Here is a 20,966-nt window from a genome sequence, read left to right on the forward strand (position 1 = left end):
TTTTCCTTTGTCTCATCCCTCATTCCCTGTTCTCACTTAAGGGATGTATGGAAGTGTTTAATCCACAGTGAAAAGCAGCATTTGTCCCAGAACTCACTAATCCACAGCATACAAGGGATGTGTATATGGGTTCAACATATGCTAGGCACCATTTCCAAAATACAGCATCCAATTATGCATATCCTTATTATCACTAATTAATTTTCATGAGTCATTATTGAAGCTCTCTAGAGAACCTAACTCCACAGTACTGTACAAGATTAAAAAGACTGCAGAAAGTTCTAATCTTATAGAAGGTTAATAGTTTATAAGTGCTAGAAAAATGCCAGAACCCCATTTATCCAGTTATTTTAACAACCTCCTGTCTCAGAAATGATGATATAAGAGTCCTTGTAGATTAAATTTGAGGCCACACCTGTGGCACAGATCTGTGATCTGAACTACTTGGGAGTATGACACACAAAGATGGGCAAGTTCAAGACCTGCCTGGATTACAGAATGAATTCAAGACCAGTTTGGGTGGCTTACTCAAACACTGTTCCAAAATAAAAAAATAGAACAGGAGGTTGTATAATATCATATACATGAAAAATTTAAAAGATACTCAGAAGTGAATATTTGAGGAGAAAAAAAATTTATGTTTATGCTGTGACTCTCTCATACCTAAATAAGCTGAATATTTTAATAATTCCTCAGCACTAGGATCTATCCACAGTCCTAATTTTCTATTCTGGTGTTCTCAATTTGCTTTTAACACTTTATTCTGTCTCTCTCTGTCCACCTAAAACTGAAAAACCTATAACTTTCAGTTCTAGAAAAAAATATTTTTTGTATTTTAAAAATAACTTCTCCTTTGCACATTTTGAGTTCTCTCTAAAACTATATTTTATATGGGTCAGTAAGATGGTTCTGGGGGTGGGGAGTGCTTGCTATACAAGCCTAACTACGTGAGGCCAATCTCTTGGGATTCATGTGGAAGAAAAAAATCCTAGAAAGGATGAGATGCTCCTGCAATCCCAACACTTACAGTGGGATGCGAGGCAGACACAAGAGACCCACCCAGATGTTCACAGACCAGCTAGCCCTGGCCACTCAGCACAGCAGAAGCAAGAGACTGTACCCCAACAAGGTGGATGGCTAGGATCAACTCCTGAAAGTGGTTGTCCTCCACAAGTGTGTCATCACGCGCGCGCGCGCGCACACACACACACACACACACACACACACTAACAACAACAGGAAAATTAAGTAAAAAAATGTAATTATCTTTATCTGAGGTTTAGAGCCTATAAATGCATAGTCTAATTTTTATTTCTGTTTTCTTCACTTTGAGTATTTTATTTTAGGTCCGTACATTTTATTTTTGAGAACATTTTGATAATAAGAACGATGAAGGAGTAATGCCCTGGGTTTTATATAGTTATGATCCTTTTTCTATTGTCTCACATGATTATGCATATCATGTGATGGATTTGTTAAATAATTTGATGGAATCATAAGGTTTGAAGATACCCATTTAGAGCTTCCTTGGAATATAATTCTGTGATCATCTCCCCCAGAGCAAGCAGACAGTGCTGGAAGAAGAATGTCTAGAAGAGACAATGCTTGAAGTCCTTCAAGGTGGAAAGCCTCTGTGAGCACTGGCTTATGAAACCTGGCTTGTTTTTGTCTAGCTTAGTGTATTCAAAGATCACTCGTCAAAGTACCTTTCACCTTTCTTCCACTCGTTCTGATTTTCTTACTGAAGAGGAGAAAAGGAGAGACAATTACAGTATTTTATAGTCCGGGGACTATAGATGAAGCTAGCACTTTATGTGCTCATGACAAGGGCAGGTGCTTCGAAAACAGTGAGGGTCATACTTGTTAGAAATATAAGGGCAGGGGCTGAAAGAGATAGCTCAAGAGTTAAAAACCCTTCCTGCCCGTACAAAGGACATGGGTTCAGTTCCTGGTACCCACTGGCTGCTCACAACTACTTGTAACTCCAGTTCAAGGAGCCTTTAGTTGTTTGTTATAATTTTATTTTAATTTATAAAGGAAATCATAATTCTTTACACACAAGCACACAAATCCAGCCATAACTGTGACCCAGAAAGATAATTTACCTTGTGTTGCATCATTATTAAGTATATTTTTCAAGTAACAAAACATACATAAAAGTAACAATTTTGTTAAATAATTAATATTGATTTTATTAACTATGATATTCAAGTGTAATGAATTATAATAAATAATTACACTAAATAGTTAAAGTCAATATAGCAAAAATACTATTTAAACACATGATCATTATCAACAGGAAATCAGTTCCTTATTGTGCTAAGGTTTGAAAGTCAATAACTAGTTTACATTGACAGCATATATTAATTTGGATTAGTCATGCGCCAAGGCTCACGGGTAGATAATGGCTACAATATTAACTTCAGGTAACTAATGTGAGAATTTTGCTTTTTGGTTTATTAGCTGTAGAAAGTATTTCTTTGCTTGAGTTGGCTTTTATTCCTTTTATGGAGGGAAAAAAAATACTAAGATGGAAGATTTCACTTGGAAAAATCTCAGATTTTTAGATCCTTGGGAAATGGGGATTTGAACAGCATTTGGCCATTTGACCACACTCTCCTTCTGTAGACCCGGGATCAGCTGCAGTTCAGTGATAACTGCCTCTACCCTGTCACTTCGAGACCATTTCACACGTGAGGGTCACCTGCTTGACCCCACAGGGATTTATCTTACAGATAAGAAAGGAGAGACCCAGAGAAGTCACTTGTCATTCAAGCCTTGGCTGCTGACAGACCTAAAACTAACACTCTAGTTCCTGATAAGGCTTCCTGGAGACACCATTTCTTAAGAGCAAACACCAATTTTCCCATTTTAATTAGCCAAGTCAGATTCTGTTCCTTCACGGCTGTATATGCGGTACTCGGGATCTTTCCTGTAAAAGCTACTGAACCGGTCATGAGCCACAGTTTCTAGCAGCCTTCTTATCTCTTAGTCTGACTTTAGGCAAATTTGACTTTAAGGCAGCAGGAGAAGCCACCCGATTTTGAACTTTTAGAACATCTGTCTTCCTCTCCTAGTCTTGCTTTGGTTTATTTAGAATTTCTGAACAATGGGGCATAGGAAAATATCCCACCTGCCCCTCTCCTTCATGAGAATTAGATTGAGGTTAAAATATTAACAATTGTATGTATGAGTCTAGATGAACATATGTGTGAGCATGTATGGGTTTCAATTAAAGTGAACTTTAAGCTTGAATTAATTGATGGCCATAAAAGTCAGAACAGTAACGACTTTCCAGAGAAGGAGAGGTTTATCAAGCTAGGAAAACTTCTGGACTGGTGAACAGGAGGATTTTTGATGTGCATGGTGACTTTACACCTTTTGAAAAAAAAAATGTTGCTTTAGATTACGGTAGCCGTCCACTTTGTTCAATAAAGCAAATCACTTCTTTTACTGGGTCATATGGCATTCTCATTCTCTCTCTGTCTCTCTGTCTCTGTCTGTCTCTCTCTGTATCTCTGTCTCTCTGTCTCTGTCTCTCTCTCTGTCTGTCTGTCTCTCCTCCCTCCTTCCCTCCCTTTCTCCTTCCTTTCCTCCTTCTCTGTCTCTCTGTCTCTCTCTTTCTAATTGCCAAATAAGATGTAAAAGGATTGCGAAATGGACTTAAGCAAATGTCATAACAAGCAACAGAGCTCAGAGTCCAAGGGCACGAGAGATAGAAAACAGTAATATTTGCCCATGCTGGCTGGCAGACATCTTTAGTTTCACCCAAGATACACAATAATCAACCTTCTATATGCTTAAATATACAATCATCTAGTTTGGAATCTTTGCAAATCAGATTTTACATCGGCCCATGCCCCAGGCCATTCAGACAGTGACTGGTGCCAGGGAGGGTAACGTGTGACGAATAGAGGCAAATTGCATTTCTTCTGCTTCGTTTATTTTGTTTAAATTGTGTTAAGTACCTAAATAATTAGTTTAAACATGTTCAAAGCCAAACTAAAATAAAAAAATATTGCAAAGGGAAAGAAAGAATGTGTCTGCCTTTATTCTCAAAACCAGTGCTATCCTGTGGGGAGCTGAGCATGACTGACCACTGTAATTGCTGTTACGGGGATGACGGACAAGCGCACTCTCATTCCTTTACCACCACAAATACTAACCAGTCACTGGAATGTCTCCTGTGGTCCATCTGTGGTTTCATATCATGTCACTCCTACTAGAATTATAATCATTAATTGCTCAAGAGTTCATTCAGTTTAAAATATTTTCCATCAAAAGCCACTCTCGAATAAATACTTGGAATAAACGGGGAAGTAGCAATGGATTTTGAAAGCAAACCTTAACCACCCCATACTCTACCCGATAAACTGCCTATTTCAAAGGCAACTTGCGCAGCAATTGTCTTCTATTTATGAACATGGAATTATTTCTTGATCCCATACTGTTTCTTTCCTGTTGGTTTATAGTATTTCAAACAATTTTTTAAAAAGGCATTAAGAGAGAAAGACCTCACAGTCTTTGGCAGCTAAGCCAGAAGGTTCCTTACAACAAACCTGCAGGGGATAAATTCCAGTAGGAAAATTGCTTTCTGCCGGTTAATTTTCTTTCTGATGTTTCAACAATGAACAGTCAACCCATGTTTCAAGTTAATATGAGGCACAAAAAGAGATAATGTTTTTAGATAAATTTCATTCTTCACCTCCGAGTCTTTAAATATTAAAATTTTTCCTTATTCTGATAGAAGGAAAGAAATAATCGAGGAAAACTAGCTCTCTGTTCCCTTGGCAATTGATCTCCCAGTATTCAGAAGCTGTTTATATAAATGGGATATTTGCTTTTTAAGCTTTATTTACAGATTTTGCCAGATGAGCATGTACCCTGTGAACTATAATTATGGGTTTCCAGCTGTTCCCAGAAATCTTGGTATGCACAGTTTTGGAGCCTGAAGCATGCTTAAGAATCAGCCACTGGTTAGCCTAAAATAATATCAACTATTAATGACTGGTAAACCTACTGAGAGCAGGCTGCTGATTCATGAAGACCGAAGAATTATAGGGGTGACTGTGCTCCTATTAAGCCCTTCCTTTTCTTTCTTTTCTTTTCTTTTTTTTTTTTTTCCTCTACTGCAGGCTTGAATCCACTATACTTACATGAGCCTAAATAGAGGAGACATTCTGTGTTTTAAAGACCAGCCATTACAGTAATTGAGTAACTCCTTTAAGAGAATTCTATGGTATTTCACCTCTCTTCTTTTTAGAATATTTTCCCTTATTTGTAATCAAAAGCCTTCTGCTTCCAGTTGAAATATGGGCTATGTCTGCAATTTTTCCACTTTTTGTAGAAGTGGAATCTTTTCTGGTCTTATTTTTCGTGGCTTTGGAACCCACTCCTAAAGCAGAGAGACCATTAGAGGCTTAGAAGGGGCACCAGTGGTTTTTCCATCCACTGTCACTAAGCACATTCACTTTCTTTCTTGTCTGAGCATGGCTACATGTTTTTATTCCTGTAATATAACAACATAAATTCTCCTAGGGTCCTGGATAAGGAAAAGATGCACCTACTCAATATTAAATCTAAACTGAGTTGTTCTGGTGATGTGACAATCAGTAGGTGAAGGACCACCACCTGGGACCAAGTCAAAAGTCCAGAGATAATGTCAGGAATGCAAAGCCCAGAAGCATGGAGCAGGGTAGATTCCTAAGACAGCTGGGCTTGGGTGTAAGCCTAAGTCAGAAGCACTGAACTTCTAAATGTTCTCTCCTGCCTCAGGTCAGAGTCGATGCTTAGAAAATATGATGGTATAAAAATCATTGCTACCTCTGAAATAGGAGAAGAGGGCTGTATCAGAAGGGGTCTCCAGAGGGAACGGACCAATAAAACCCCTGATAAGCAGAGACTTACTACACTGATTTACATGATCAGTGTGATTAATCCCACAATGGCCATCCTTAAGTTACAGAGCTATTGAAACCCCCCGTAGCTGGTCCGTGTAAGAAGCTAGAAGCCTCAGAACAAGGAGGAAAAAAGAATGCTGTTCAAATCTGAAGCTGAAGGCCTGACCCTGGAGAGCCAGGAGCTGGAGTGAGCCTGTGTTCAAAGGCTAAAGAAGCCGGACTCACAGGAAGTTAGAGTCAGATGCTCAGGGTTGATGGCAGTGGCCAAAGTCTCACCCACTTGAAAAGAGTCCAGCGTTCTTATGTGAACCTGCTCCTTGGATTGTCAAGTGAGGGTTTGGGCTTTCTTCCTGTGTTGGTTTGTGTTTCGAATGCCAGTTGGACTAGACACCCAGGGCAGGTCTTCCCCACTCAGTTTGCCTACCCGCATGCCAATCATCTCTAGAAATGCCCTAGTAAACATATCCCAAAGTAGGTCTTAACTAACTTTCCATTTTTTTTTCAGTCAAGTCGATATCCAAGATTAACAGCTACAGAATTACATATTTGCATGAAAACAGTCCTATTAAACCCTGTGTAGTAAACTTTGAAAAAAAAACCAGCCTGGGTCTGAAAAGGCTATTTACATTGGAACAAGAACATTAAATATCTATTTGAATTGTAGACTCTACAGCATTTCTGGGACATTGTACACAGTCATTCATACATGCCTGTGAATGGCCATGTGCAAGAAGGGTTCACACTGGTAGGTGTTTTATTTTGCTAGACTACCATAACAAAATACCTCAGATTGGGTGGGCTTAGCAAGCAGAAATTACTTTTCTTGCATCTCTGAAGGTCAGAAGACTGAGACCCAAGTGTCATCAGGAATGTTTCCCTCTGAAGTCTCCTCCCTTGGCTTACGAATGACTTTCTTCTGAGTGTGTCTTCATGACGGCTTTGCTCTGTGCAGTACAGCCCTGGTATCTGTATCTAAATTGTCCTTATTAGGAGGGCAGCAATCAGAATGGACCTTCCCTAAGGGCCTCTTTTTAACTCAATTGCCTCTTGAAAGGGCCTCTCTTCAAATATGATTCTGAAAATCATCCTACAAACTAATATTTTCCAAAATAAGATCCTAAGATTATATGCATCAAAACAGCCTAGAATGACCATTTGAAAACAGATTTCTGAGCTATAGTCAAGAACAGTTCATTCAGGCTATCTGGAGGCTAAGCCTGGGATTCACAATTTTTAATGTTTTTTATCACTTTATTTTATGTGAGTGGGTGTGTTACCCTTATGAATGCCTATGCACAACATGCATTCGGCATTTGTGGTGGCCAGAAAAGGGTGTTAGATGCCCTGGGAATAGAGTTATGTATAATTGTGAGCCTCCAAATGGGTTCTGAAAATCTATTTCAAGGTCTCTGGAAGAGCAACCAGTGCTCTTAACCACAGGGCCATCTCTCCAGTTCCAAATTTTAAGTCTTAAGAGACTAACACCTAAAAGATGTGATTTCATAGGTGATTGTGTTCAAATCTGCAATGACTACCTGCTATGGTAAAATCTACCCCTAAGCTCAGCGTGACTTAAAACAATAAATTACCTTTTAGGACATGATGACTCTGAAGCTAGGGGCTGAGTATAATTTGTTTGTACATCTTTTCCTCAAGGATCCACACAACCTGCCAAGACTGACATCTCAGTGGGTTGGCAAAAGAAAGATGAGCTTCCAAGTTTGCTCATGTGGTTGTGGGCGATCCATCTTTTACCAGCTAGGGGACTAAAGTGTCTGTGTGCCTTGCTCACTGTAGCCAGAGACTACCCTTAATCTCCAGCCTCATCATCCTCTCTTCAAGGCAGCTCTCAACATGACAAGCAAAAGCAAGAAAGATCCTTTGTGTACCTTCCTTTCAAAGGGCCACCCCACCCACTGGTCACATTTACTATAGGTTAAGTGTCCCTGTCTGAACTTCTTGGAATCAGAAGTACTTAAGACATTGATTTTCATCAGATTTTAGACGTTTTTTAAATAAATATCCTGAGATATCTTGAGGAGAAGCCTGGATATAAACATAAAATCTCTTTATATTCATACACAACTTATAAACATAGGCTGAGAGTAACTTTATACAATATTTTTGATGCTGATTTTGTCTATTATCTATCACCAGAGATCAGGGGTGGACTTTTTCCATTTGAGACATCATGTCAATGCTTAAAAGTTCTTAGATTTTGAACCATATGGGATCTCCTATTTTAATATTAGGAATGTTCAACATACACTTAGCAAGTTCTAGCTCAAACTCAAGTAGAACAATCTACAGACAAGAATGTCAGGAAATGGAGAGCCTTTCCAGTGGGTGTCCATTGGCACTGGCCCTCATGTGAAGGGTCAGCAAAACTCTAACCTCAGACCTGAGGAATGCAGAGTCAATATGGCAGAGTGGGGTGGGGGTGGTGGGAACTCAGAGATGATTATGGAGGGTGAGGTGAGCACTAAAACCAAGTCTGAGGCATGATCACTGCCTGGAGGGAAGCAAGTTTCTCTTCACAACCCAGCTAAATTCACCAGCACAGCCTGCCTGTACAAAGCTAAGGACTCAAAAATAGTCCTTATTTTCAAATAGAAGAGCAACACCCTTTGTACTGCCAAGACATAGAGGTCTGCTTTTCGAAAACAAGCCTGGAATTTTACCAAAATCAGGTATAACAGAGAACAAACTCAGTATGTGTTTTTATTATTAATAAAGAAGTAAATTTATAAAAATAGTTTTAAGGTGTATTTAGTTGTTGGACTGTTTGCTCAGAATCTGTCTGAGTTGTAGCATTAGTCTGTCACTCATAGCGAGTCTTATTTTCTTTGCCCAATTTCAGACTTATTTCTTTACCAAAGCATAAACCCAGTCAGTAAAGGGGAAGAGAGAGGAAGGGAAGAAGAGAGAAAGGAAGAGAGAAAAGGGGGTGGGTAGATAGAAGACGACAAAAGGAAGAAAGGAAAAGAAAATTATTAGATGTTTGGACTTTTAGTTGCTGACTTAAAACAAATTGTTTCTCCACAGAAGCCAGTCTGAGCATCAGTGTGGACTGGAATAGATTCATCTGGAACTTTCAGTTTGTATCATATAACTCACATTCAAAGAGGGGATTGTGGTACCCTGCAGAAAGGCTCTGGCCGCAGTATCTGTGAGGCTAGGGTTTTGCTGCTCTTGGTCAGCGGCTCACTTGATGAGTAAGCAGGGGTAATTTAATTAACTTTGCAAGGTCTGTCCCCCAGTCTGGTGGTAAATGAATAGTTTGGGAGAACAGAGTGATGTTCACAGTGTGGTGAGAAAGGCAGGATATCAACGTCACCAAAACGAATAAACAACAAAGAAGTTAGAAATCCAAATCTGGATGCCTCTCCTAGACCTACTGAATCAGAAAACATTCCAGGAGTGGGGTGGAGGAGTCCTTATTTTAACAAGTGACCCCGTCTTTTCTGAAGAGTGTAATGTTTAGGAGCTTCTGAAGCATATCATGTTGTCTTTTCTAAGTTAAAGATCTGTAGGCTTCAGGAACTTCTATAAACTGAACAGAAAAAAGAAAAATCCAAAAAATTTTAGGAGGCTTTTTTTGGGAATCACTGGAGTAGAATAAGAGCAACCTTGGAATGTCCTATCACAGCATCCTCAGAAGAGTGTTGTCTATGCTCACAGAAAAGCCCTTGCATTGTACCAGTGAAACTGGACACAGTAAGAGTATGCATATTGTAACCAGATGTGGTGGCTCATACCTTTAATCCTTGTACTCAGGGGGCAGAGGTAGGCAGATCTCTAAGTTTGAAGCTAGCCTGGTCTACAGAGCAAGCCAGGGCAACCCAGAGAAACCCTGTGTCATTAAAAACAGAAAAATCACCCACTCACAGAAGAAGAGTAAGCATAGACACCCAAACTCAGAAAACATGTGATGGCAGAGCCAGATCTCACTCCTAGAAATACTAGTTCTTTGCTCAGACTTTTTCTCCACAGGCCATTACTGCAATTGCACCAACGTGTTTTCCCAAATATTATTTTTTAGATTCAGAAAATAAACACTGAATGTAAAGTTTAATTCCGTTTTTACCTCTGACACCAATGGTGTTTGTGTGTGCACATAGTGTGTGTGGTATAGTACATGAAGTGTGGTGTGTGGTGGTGTGTGTGTGTGTGTGGTGTTTTATCTGTGTCTGTATATACATGTGTGCACAAGTACGTGTAGGTCAAAGACAACCTCAGATGTCAATCTTTAAGTGCTGCCCGTTGTTCAAGTGATGCCCTGTTCCTTTACACGGGGTCTCTCACTAACCTGGGACTCTCCAAGTTGCCTGGGTTGGCTAGTCAGTGGACCACAGTGCCTCTCTCTATCCCCCCCACCCCCCACCCAACACCCAGCACTGAGATCAGAAGGGCATATCACCATGGCTGCCTCTTTAAGGTGAATTCTGAGGCTCAAACTCAGGACCTTCTGCTGGCAAGGCAAGCATTTTATAGGCTGTTTTCCCAGCCACTATGTCATTTTTTTTTAAAATAATGCATCCACATAGAACAAAGATATGATCATATCAAGAAACACACAAGTGTGGGCTCAAATAGTGGAGCCCTTAAGCATGGTAATTCCACTTTGGCTGGGTGCCTATAAGGAAAGTTTCCTAAAGTTTTTATTCAGACTTTCATCTATAAAATTGATGGTGCCATTAAAATGAAGGGACACAGGTATTAAGTCCTCAGTAATTACTGACTATTAGGTCTTTCGTGGCAGTTGAAAACATCCTCCCTCTTAAAAGATATAGCAGGTAGTAACGGCTAATGGCTTCCTTTGCTTCTAACTTTTATCAATGTGTAGTAATAATATTATTAGAAGTACAATAAACAGAAATCTATTTAGCAAAGATGATGAAATCCTGGGCCAAAACACATTTTCAAACTCCCTTCTATAAGATGAAAAGGATATGAAGCAGATGTTCGGGGCCAGTTGTCCTCAGCTGAGATCCCATAACCTTTGTCATGAGGCTCAATTTGTTAACCCAGGTGCCCTGCCAAATTCCTGCGTGACTAAGGCAGTTCTGTCTGCTTTTACTCCATTACAACTGAAAGCTAGTACATGATTCTTCACTTTCTCTTCTAAAATAATTTTAAAGTTTTACATGTCATCTCCTCTCATTCTTTTCATTCTCCCTGCTGCCCTCTCTGCTAATGTTTGCTGCTTTCCACCAGAAGCTCAGTTTAGCATTAGAAAAGAAAAAATTAATAGGGAACCATCAGGTCTACTGTGCTACTGTACCACTGGCTCTGTGAAGTCCTAAAACATTTGTTGGAGAGAAATGCGGATTGATACCATCAGATCATTTTTTTAAACCCTCCGTTATCTTTATTGATTGGTCTATCTTTAATTTCCTATATTTTGAACTATGGCTGTCTTATTTGAGCTGTCTTTTGTCTTCTCAAGGTCACTGTTTAGAAATCCAGCCCAATGTGGCCTGACTGGGCGATGACTGAGAGGTCTCTCATTACAGCTGACACCAGCAGTAACATTTGAGTGAGGCTATCTTGGAAGCCCTGGGCCTTTGGGTTCTTCTGAGCAAAGTCAGTGAGAGACCTCAGCTGAACCCACGTAACATGATGAAAACACTCAACTGGGCTCAGCCAACATAGAGAATAAATAAGTCAATGGGTTATGACATGGTCTGTTACTCCATTGCAGAAATGAAAGGGAAAAAAAAAAAAATCACTGACTTTACTACTGAAGCTTACACTTGGTTGTTATCTCTACCCTTGCTGTTCCTAAAGGAAACATGCTACACCAAGTCAGATACACTTTGTCAATAGTTCCTTTATTTTTCACCCTTGTGATAAAATGCCTCAATTTACAGTCACATACACATGTGGAAGTGTGTGCGAGCTCGCGCGCGTGCGCACACACACACACACACACACACACATAATATAAAATTAGCCAAGATCTGCATTCCAGTTGACATTGTTGTCACCCTTTTACATGCTGTCTGTAAAGTGTCAGGTACGGTGCAAAGGTTACCTCCCTTTGGATGATTTCACATTGCTTACAGCATGTGTCAGGAACCTCTGCTCCTCAGCCAGTAACAGTCACACAAAATCACCAGAATAAAAAAAAAAAAAAAAGAAGAAGAAGAAGAAGAAGAAAGAAAACAATAAAGACAAATCACACAATACTACCACTGAGCTTGTGTGTGCACTCACTTGGGTGCAAATGTGTGTATGTGGGGGGTGGGGGGTACTCACATGTGTTTTAACCTGTGTCTACTCGAGTTCAACTTGTTCCTGCTTGTTGTAATCTGTGATCTGAAAAGGCTTAAACTAAAATTTATCTGGCTCAATCCCCAGAATGTCTAAACTTTTCCCAGCTCTAAGAAGAATGGCTTTTACACCCTCGGTACACATCTGTCCCCCATGCTCCCACAGTGAGCTTCCCCCACTCGCCATTAATCCCTTCGGTTTCTTCTTGCCAACGATGCTCTGTTGTTTGATAGAACACTAATCTCCAAGAATCTCAAAGTATCAGCTTACCTGTGAACGCCCAGAAACTGTCTCCATCCTTAGCCTCATCCCCTTTTATGTTTTCTTCTGCTTTGAACACATGTATCGAGCTCTGTCTGAGAATGAGGCTTACGTTCTGTTGTGGTTAGGAAGGGTATTGACCCGAAGGCACACTGTTCTCTCTTAGCTCAAAGGAGCAAGATCAACACTCAGAATTGCCTAGTGACAAATATCAATTGGTAGAAGACCAGGTCATCCATTGGCAGGAAACCCAGATAAGGTGGGGGAAGAGTCCTTTGTTCAAGTCGCTTGAAAGGTTTTGCTGAACGAAAGTAATTCTTAGAGAAAGTAGTGAAAAGGCAGGAGTCAGGAGTGGGCAGGTAAGATGTAACAGGGGAAAGTTCTCTTTCAATATTAATATCCTGTCATGGTCCTACACATTTGTGAGGAGAGAGTATAAAGAGACGGTGCAAATTGACAGTCACAGGACTCCAATTCAGGTCAATTTATTACTAGGAAAGAGGGAGAACTGTGAAATGAAAAACTCGGTCCCTGAGCAGATGAAGAATCTAACACTGCAGAGTTCCTTCACTGGGAAGCTGCAGTGAATTTAATAGAACCCCATCAAGGGCAGCTGGGGATCTATCCTGCCTGTAGTGTGTGCCTCATTTCCAATTCTAATGAGGGGCAAAGTCCTCATACTTCATCCTAAATGGCAAGGGTACCAAGCCCGGTCTTCTGCTGGGATGACATCTTTTACATCCACCAACATAATATGGAACCTCTTGGGTCCCATTTATGACGTGGTGATTAAAGGTGACATTACAGTGTCCAGCTACCCACTCCTAATCATAGGCACACCCTCCCTTACACCTCCCCAAGGCTGCACTGGATAGCCCTGCAGAAAGCCCAGAAAGTTTCTTGGCTCTGGGAAGATTGCGTTTGGAATGTTTATTAATGTAATTCAGGAAATAGTCTGATCTTAACAAGTTTCAACAGTGTTTTGATGTTCACCAGATGATCCACAAACCACATGTATCCTCTCTCAGCTCTTGAAAATGATGGTGAGATTTGAGACAAGATGTTTAAAATGTCCAAGTCACTGAAAGTTAGCAGACGATGTATTTGATAGCCAATGTCCTGAGAGGTAACTCAGTTTCTAGGCAGTGAGATACCACCTCCTTTAAAAGGACAGTGTGGGTCCATCTCTGGTATGAAGTCAGGTGAAGGAGAAATAATAGAAATATGGTAAGAAGAGAGATGCTGAGTTGGTTTTGAAATGGAAATTAGAATACGTTTAGGATGCATCCAAGTCTCCTTAGCTGGAATTCCCCCTTTGCAACCCACACAACTGTGAGAAGACCACCCCTAGAACTCTGTCCTGTGACGTGGATACCTGAGGACCCAGTACCTTGGGCTGAGTTCAAAGGAAGGGATGAAAGGTCTTAGAGGTGAACTAGAAGAGACTGACTGTGGGGAAAGATTAAAGGAGGCAAATCAAGAAACAAAAGGGTAGTAGCTGGGGGGCAGAATGATAAAAGCTACAAGTACCTGGAGTGTGCAAACTTCAAGCTAGGAAAACACCCCCCCCCCCATGCCCCATTATTAATTAGCTGAGGAAATAGTTGGCTTCGAAGGAGAAAGAGGCTGTGAGGAAAAGTGTTCAATTAGCCCACTTATGACTGCCTAATGAAAGTGGAGGCTGGAGCAGGAAGGGCCTTTTACAAGCGGGTGGGGGTGGGGGGCTTGCTTCCGAAAAGCACGCAGTAATGAATACCTCCGCACTTAGACGGCACCATAGGATGGATGACCTTCTCCAGAAAAACTCCAGTAATGGAGTCATATCACAGGCTGTGTGCATTATATTCAGTCAGTCTGTCTTCTTTAAGTCAGTCTGTCTTCTCGAAGCGATCTGGTTAGTAAGGGATGGACAAGGAAAAAAAAATCTTCAGAAATCTGACTACTCAGAAAACCAGGTTTCGTGTCAAACAATTTACTCCAAATTATAACATGGAAATTAAGTGCATAGTATTTTAGTGAACTTAATGAGCTGAGCAGCAACTCCAAAGGCTCCTAATGAAAAGTGAGAATAATTGAAGAAAGGCATCCCTTGCAAAGGCAGGCTCCGGTAATGAGAGCCACGGCTGCTTTGAAGGTTGCAAGCATTTCTCACTGATGTCCAGAAAGGGCCCCTTTTGCTGGAGAAAAAAAAAAAATTAACTTGTCCTCCTGAAATTCTGATTGTGAATTTGCTCGTAAACATATGCAAGCCCTCCCACCACCACCACCCCCCAAAAAACCTTTCTTTTTAGACTCTTCAGAGGTTGTAGATTATTCAGGATTTGCATAATCACAGACCAACTAATTTTCAATATTAAACCCTGCCTGTTAATCTATGTGGTAGACCAAATTGCTCTTTAGGATGAAATCCCCACCCCCCAAACCCTGTTTTAAGAAAGTCTGATTTCTTAAGGTGGATTTCTGAGTTTGAGGCCAGCCTGGTCTACAAAGTGTGTTCCAGGACAGCCAGGGCTATACAGAGAAACCCTGTCTCGAAAAACAAAACAAAAGAAGAGTATTTTAGAATCCAGGAAAGGAAATCAAACTCCTTCGCAGTATAAGTCCCAAGGTTTAGTTCATGTGTCTCTCCACCTGCCAACTATGCTCTCTATGATTGTATAGGCAGTGAGACAAATTTCTTTTTTTTGACACCCTAGTTCTAATTTTGGCATAGTTGTTATCCCTATGTGAGCGTTGGGCAATTCTCTGTGATAAGCTTTGCCCTCTGACCCCCATTGAATCATATATACCTCCATTTGCTCATTGGTAAACTTTACAAGGCTCCTCGACCAGAATTAATAATGGTGAGCTTGCTTTAATTTGAAATTGCAAAGTCCTTTGCTACAATAAACACCCCCAAGATTTCCTCCTGAAACATTTAATAATCAGTTTAACTGTGCTGGCAGCAGGGGAATGGCTGTCTTTAACATCTGGCTGCTCCCTCCTGTGGCTACCTCCTTGACCCTAATCATGAACAAACAAAAGCAGTGAAAAACAACAAAAATTAAATGTGAGACATGCTCCATCCTTGCACAGGATAAATGTTCTTTCTTTTCTTTCTTTTTTTTTTCATTCTCTTATCATCATCTTTCCCACCTTGCTGCTCTCCTCAGTTTTCTGTCTCCAAAGAAACTTTTAAGCCCTGCAGAGTTGAACTTCACTAGTGCATCCATCCACCACAAACCCCTGTCTATTTCTGTTCCCACCAGCAATTACAGCTCCCCTCATGCAGAGCACAGTTCCATTTTACATCAAGAGTGCTTCTGCACAGAAGATGGGAGCTACGATCAAGGAGAAGTGAAAGATGCCCTTGCTCACATCCTCATCACTTCCCTTGAAGTGGAAGAGAGCCCAAAGATCAGGAAACGGGCTGGAGAATCAGAAAAGTCAAGGGAGAGGGATCGAATGTATGGGAGAAAGTCTTCCCACTTCAAGTTTCTGACACAACCAACCATCAGACATCCACTGTCAAAGAAGGGGGCACACCTACTCCCCTGGGTCTTACTAACGGGTCTAGAGTTTCTCAGAAACATTCCCTTGTCCTCTGGGGAAGGGGAGCTGCTTTGCCAGCAAATACAGTTTTAATCCAAAAATCACTTCTTATTCTACAGAAATCCAGTAATTTACCTATGTATTCATCCCTGTCTGGGACTTGCCCAGCCTGGAGGAAGACTGAAGGAGGGGAATTTTTTTTTTACTTTTTAATTTCAAAGTTACATGCAGACTACTTTAACTTGTTTTTATTACCTTTAATTAGCTTAATAATCTTCACATTTCCTTGTTGAATAACCGCTAACTTAATGTGTTGCCATAATGCATTTTTAAATTACTGCTTTAAGAAATTCAAGCCTGATTTCCCATTCCCCTCTCTGTATTAATTATCTATAAATATGTGCGGATTCCTTGCAGCAGATTCTTGTAGTCTCCTTGTTAGCCCTACGTAGACACTTCGAAGAGCTGTAACAAAAGCAGAGCTCCACATCCCTATAATTTACTCGGCTTCATAATTGATATTTATAAGTTCAGCAAACCTGGACAGGGGGAAGCAATATTAGCTGGGGCCCCATTCAAGTTCAAAGCCCTTTAATTTGGATGTAAGTGTGGGGATCTTGTTTTGCAGAGACAAACAGGCCCGCCCTCCTCTGTGCTCAGTTATGCGGGCCTCTGGGGACACAGTTTCTTCTCTTCAGCAAAAGGTGATCTCCTTCACCCCATTCATTCCTCTAAGCCTGAGATGAAAAGGAAAGTGACCGAACCGGTTTGTAAGGTATGTATGGGAGCCCACAGAGGCAAGGCTCTCTTCATCAGCTTCACCCTGGCAGAAGGAAGAATGAAAGGAGTTGGTAGCTTGGCAGTGTGCCATGGAGAAAGTATCACTTTTGGTGACTAGTGACTCTATGGTCTCATGCACACCGGGAAGGAACCCAAGATGAAACTTAGTCCTGGAGAACTGAGGCAGTATAGACACTGTGCTCACAAAGCAGAGAAAAGGTTTCAGCGGGCCCCAAGGACTGTCTAGACTAGTGGTGCTCAGGGAGTGGTCCACTGGTCAGCAGCAGCAGCAGCAGCCTTACCAGGAAAGTTACTGGCTCCGTCTAAATCCAAAACTCTAGGAAAGCCCAGAACTCTTAGCAGGGCTTCTAGGCAATTCTAAGATATACTACAGTTGGAGAAGCAGTAACCATATACATATAGGTTCTTCCACACAGAGCTAGGCAAACAGCAAACACGAATTCAAAGAACAACCTCACATAATCTCCCAGGGTAAAGGGACCACAAGCCTTCCTTCTTTTTTATTTTTTTTTACTATGGTGCTGTAGGTATGGCCTTCTGCCACACTACTCTGGATCTAAATGAAACGTTCTCTGTCTGTCTTCAAGAAGTAGAGGATAGCATTGGAGAAAAAGAAAGACCATCTATGTCTAAGAACACACGGGATCGATTTCAGACAGAGAAAAGACTTCATAAGAGTTGAACCATTTAATGGAGAGAAGCGAGTCATTAGCTTCATAAACAATGTGCACTATCTATTCATTAATCTATCTCTGAGGCATTCTGACTTTCCAGGTGCAGTGCTTAGTGCTGGCATGAAATGGATTGCCACTGCCAAAACACAACAAATAAATGCATGTGTGTGGAGAAAAGCCTGAGAAACCGGCGAGAGGCTAAGGCTAAGGCCAGACAGCCAGCAGCTCTACAGAAAAAGAAGAAAAAGATGCAAGGTCTTTTGGTGGCTTCGTGAAGGATTATCCGGAGATCTAAGGGCACAAAGAGAAGCCCTGAGGGGAAATGGAAAATGTTAGGTGGAACCAAAGAAACCAGAAGAGACAATAGTGACAGAAGAGAAAGTCGGGTGTGTGTGCCTCCCCTAGGGTAGCTTAGTACAGTCTTGTTCTGTCCTATCAGGGAGACTGGGAAGGAAAACGGCCCCTTCATTAACGCAGCCGTCTCTCCATGCAGGGAGCAGCTGCCTCCGAGTTCACTCATAAGTCAGTGAGTTAATGTCAGAATGTATTTTTCCCATGGAAATATTATTCATGGTGGTTTGGCTTTCTGGACAAGCCACAATAGGATATTTAGCCCAAAATGAAATTGAATATACAGCCTAATCCTTAAAAATATGATTTCAACAGTGTCTCAGCAGCATTTCTTAATATTGTATCTTTGGATGAAAAACAGAATCCAAAGTTCAAAGGTGGGACACATTGACTGGTCCTGGGCCACAGGCCAGCAACTTAGCCATGTCCATTCTGCCTGGACATGTCTTGCCCAGATATCCTCAGTCTATAACACAAATATCGCATTCCCAAGGAGATCATTCCTGACCTTCGCATCAGTGTATCTAACACCACACTGGTACCTCCAAGGGACCATCTCCTCTTCTTCCTCTTGTTTTCCTCCAAAGCATACCATTTTATTTGCTGATTGGTTCACATGCCTTTGGAGACTCATAGACCCAGTGAAGGCAGGAATACACGTTAGCTCAGCAATGTACCACCAGTATCTGATACACAGTAGGCATCAATAAAAAAACTATTGTTTTAAAAAATATTTAAATCTGTTTATTAACTGTTGGTGACTAAGGTTGCGGCTGAGCCAAGGCTCAGAGAAATGGATTCCCTACATCAATCTTCCCCAAATGCTCAGAAATCAAGATAGCAAATTTGTACATAGAGGAGAAGTTGGGTGAAGGGCAGGCAGTGTACATAAAGGATCCCTGGCCATGGTGCAAATAAACTCTTAGATCTTAGGGTTGTTTTAAATGGTTATTAGTACACGACTTTGAACTCAAAGAATCAATCTACCAGAATTGTACACATTCTATCAGGAGTGCTGGTAGATAGCAACTGGGTAAGGTAAGACGTGGAGTTGCCCTGCAACTTGCCCTGCAACATGGTATATCCTAGAGTAAAGAAAGGCAAATGACAAAAGCATGGGGTCCATGAAGAGGTGAGGTCTGCCTTGATGCTCCATGGGATGCCGACCTGTGTTTGTCTGTGGATCACCCTGGTATTCTCCCATGTGTAGCCATCTATTAGCTCAGTTATCCATTTATGAACGGTAAGGAGGGAGTCTGAGGAAAATATGTACACTGTTGTCATGCTCCACTAAAGAGGAAAGAATGCCTTTAGAAAATATTCAAGGAAATATGATACAAAAAATATTTACCGTTGGAAAATTATATGTTGATTCAAACACAACTTTCCCAGGGAAGACTTTCCCGAGGTGACCACACCTCTCACTCCCTCCTCTCCCCATCAAAAGTTTAATCTCTCCTTAATAGCCTCTATCACAATGGGTAATTATATGGCTAAAACATGTAATTTATTTGTTTACTATCTACCCCTTCCTACCAGCCCTATATGACAACTTTTTTTTTTCTTGCTCACTAAAACAAGAATCTTGGATCTATCATACTACCAGACACACAGAAAGATATGAAATACACACATACACACACACACACATATTGCCCAAAATATTGGTTGTCTGGGCAGGTGAATGAGTGGGTAAATATAAGTAAATAATGGAAGAAGTGAATTGAATTGAAGAGTGAATTTCTAAATATATATGCATATATAGTCATATAACCTGGGCAGAGTTATTGTTTTTTTTTTTTTTTAATCTTCCTTTTGATGTCAACTTCTTCCATTTGTGCACCAATGGTAAAATACGATGAGGTTACATTTTTATCTTGGCAAAGGGGCATCCCTAGTAAAATAGTGAGCTAAGGCCTAATGACCTGGGCTGGAATTGCCTATTAACCCCTGGTTTTACTACTATTTTTCATCCATGCTTTGTCATCAGCACATATACAGTAAGTTCTACTTGACTGCCCAAACCTGTCAGGCAAAGCCCTACTGGATTGTAGGTGAGGAACCTTGGCAAACCATCTGCAGGTCTGACTTCAGGCAGGTGTAGCCAACAAGTCCCGGCTATGAGTACCTGCTGTTTCACTCTGACTGACTGGTCAGAGGTCCCACTGGAGAACTGAAATGTTAGCATGGAGACCAGCTTCAAAGCTCTCCCCCAGCAAACCTCCAATTCACAGATCCAGCCGGAGCAGCCACAGGGAACCAGGACAGATGCAGAATGTCCAGGGATAAAGGAAGATAAGACTAACGGGAAGGGCACTCTCATCTTCCTAAATCTTCTGATTCCACTCTGTTCACCTCGTGGTCTATGAGAAAGCACTTTAATTTGGAAGTCATGGCCCTAATTCATTTAGGGTAAATATTTTTTTGTATCATATATCAATTGATTGATAATTAATTAGTGAGCTAATTCATTTGCTCACTGTTATTTATACTTTTGTGTTTTCTCTTCAGTAAAAACATAAATCAAGATATTTATTTCTCAAAACAGTAAATGCAAGAAGTAAGGAGGGCCCTGAGGAAAATATATAATAAGAATTCAAAAATTATAGTCATTATTTCATGTTTTTTTTTTCAGTTTTCTCCTAAGTCTAGGCTTAGTAATATTTCCTCCTTTGCTAGTTCTGCCTTAGCTTCTGGAAATAGATAATATGGGGGCCAGGAGGCCAAGGGACTTGCAAAAGACTGCCCAAGATCTACTCTCAGAGACTCTAAAGAATCAGGCCTCAGCTGCAGAAATTCCCCAGGTGATTCTGATAGGCAGCAAAGGTCAGGGGCAAGGGCTGGAGACCTCAGCACTCCAAGGCTGCCATCAAACACAGATATCGCTCTCTTCCCAACAAGCACCAGGAATCCTTCCTAATGGAAAGTCTGCCCTTTTGTTCTGCAAGGAGTCTAAATGGAAATATTCTCCAAAGTTGTTCACTGATTTAAGCTGACAGGAGGACCTGAGAGTATTTTGCTGGAACAGATTTGGAGAGGAGAAAATACAATAAGCAATCAAGAGGGAGATGGGCTTCCCAGAAGGGAGCCTAGGAGCATCAAATACACCCTGAATCTTCCCATTTCCCATCATCCCTTTGTCTCTTTGAGGTTACCAGCAAACACAGAGACA

Source organism: Mus caroli, unplaced genomic scaffold (genome assembly GCF_978045245.1).
Source record: "Mus caroli unplaced genomic scaffold, Mus_caroli_1 scaffold_1, whole genome shotgun sequence".
NCBI classification, from domain to species: domain Eukaryota; kingdom Metazoa; phylum Chordata; class Mammalia; order Rodentia; family Muridae; genus Mus; species Mus caroli.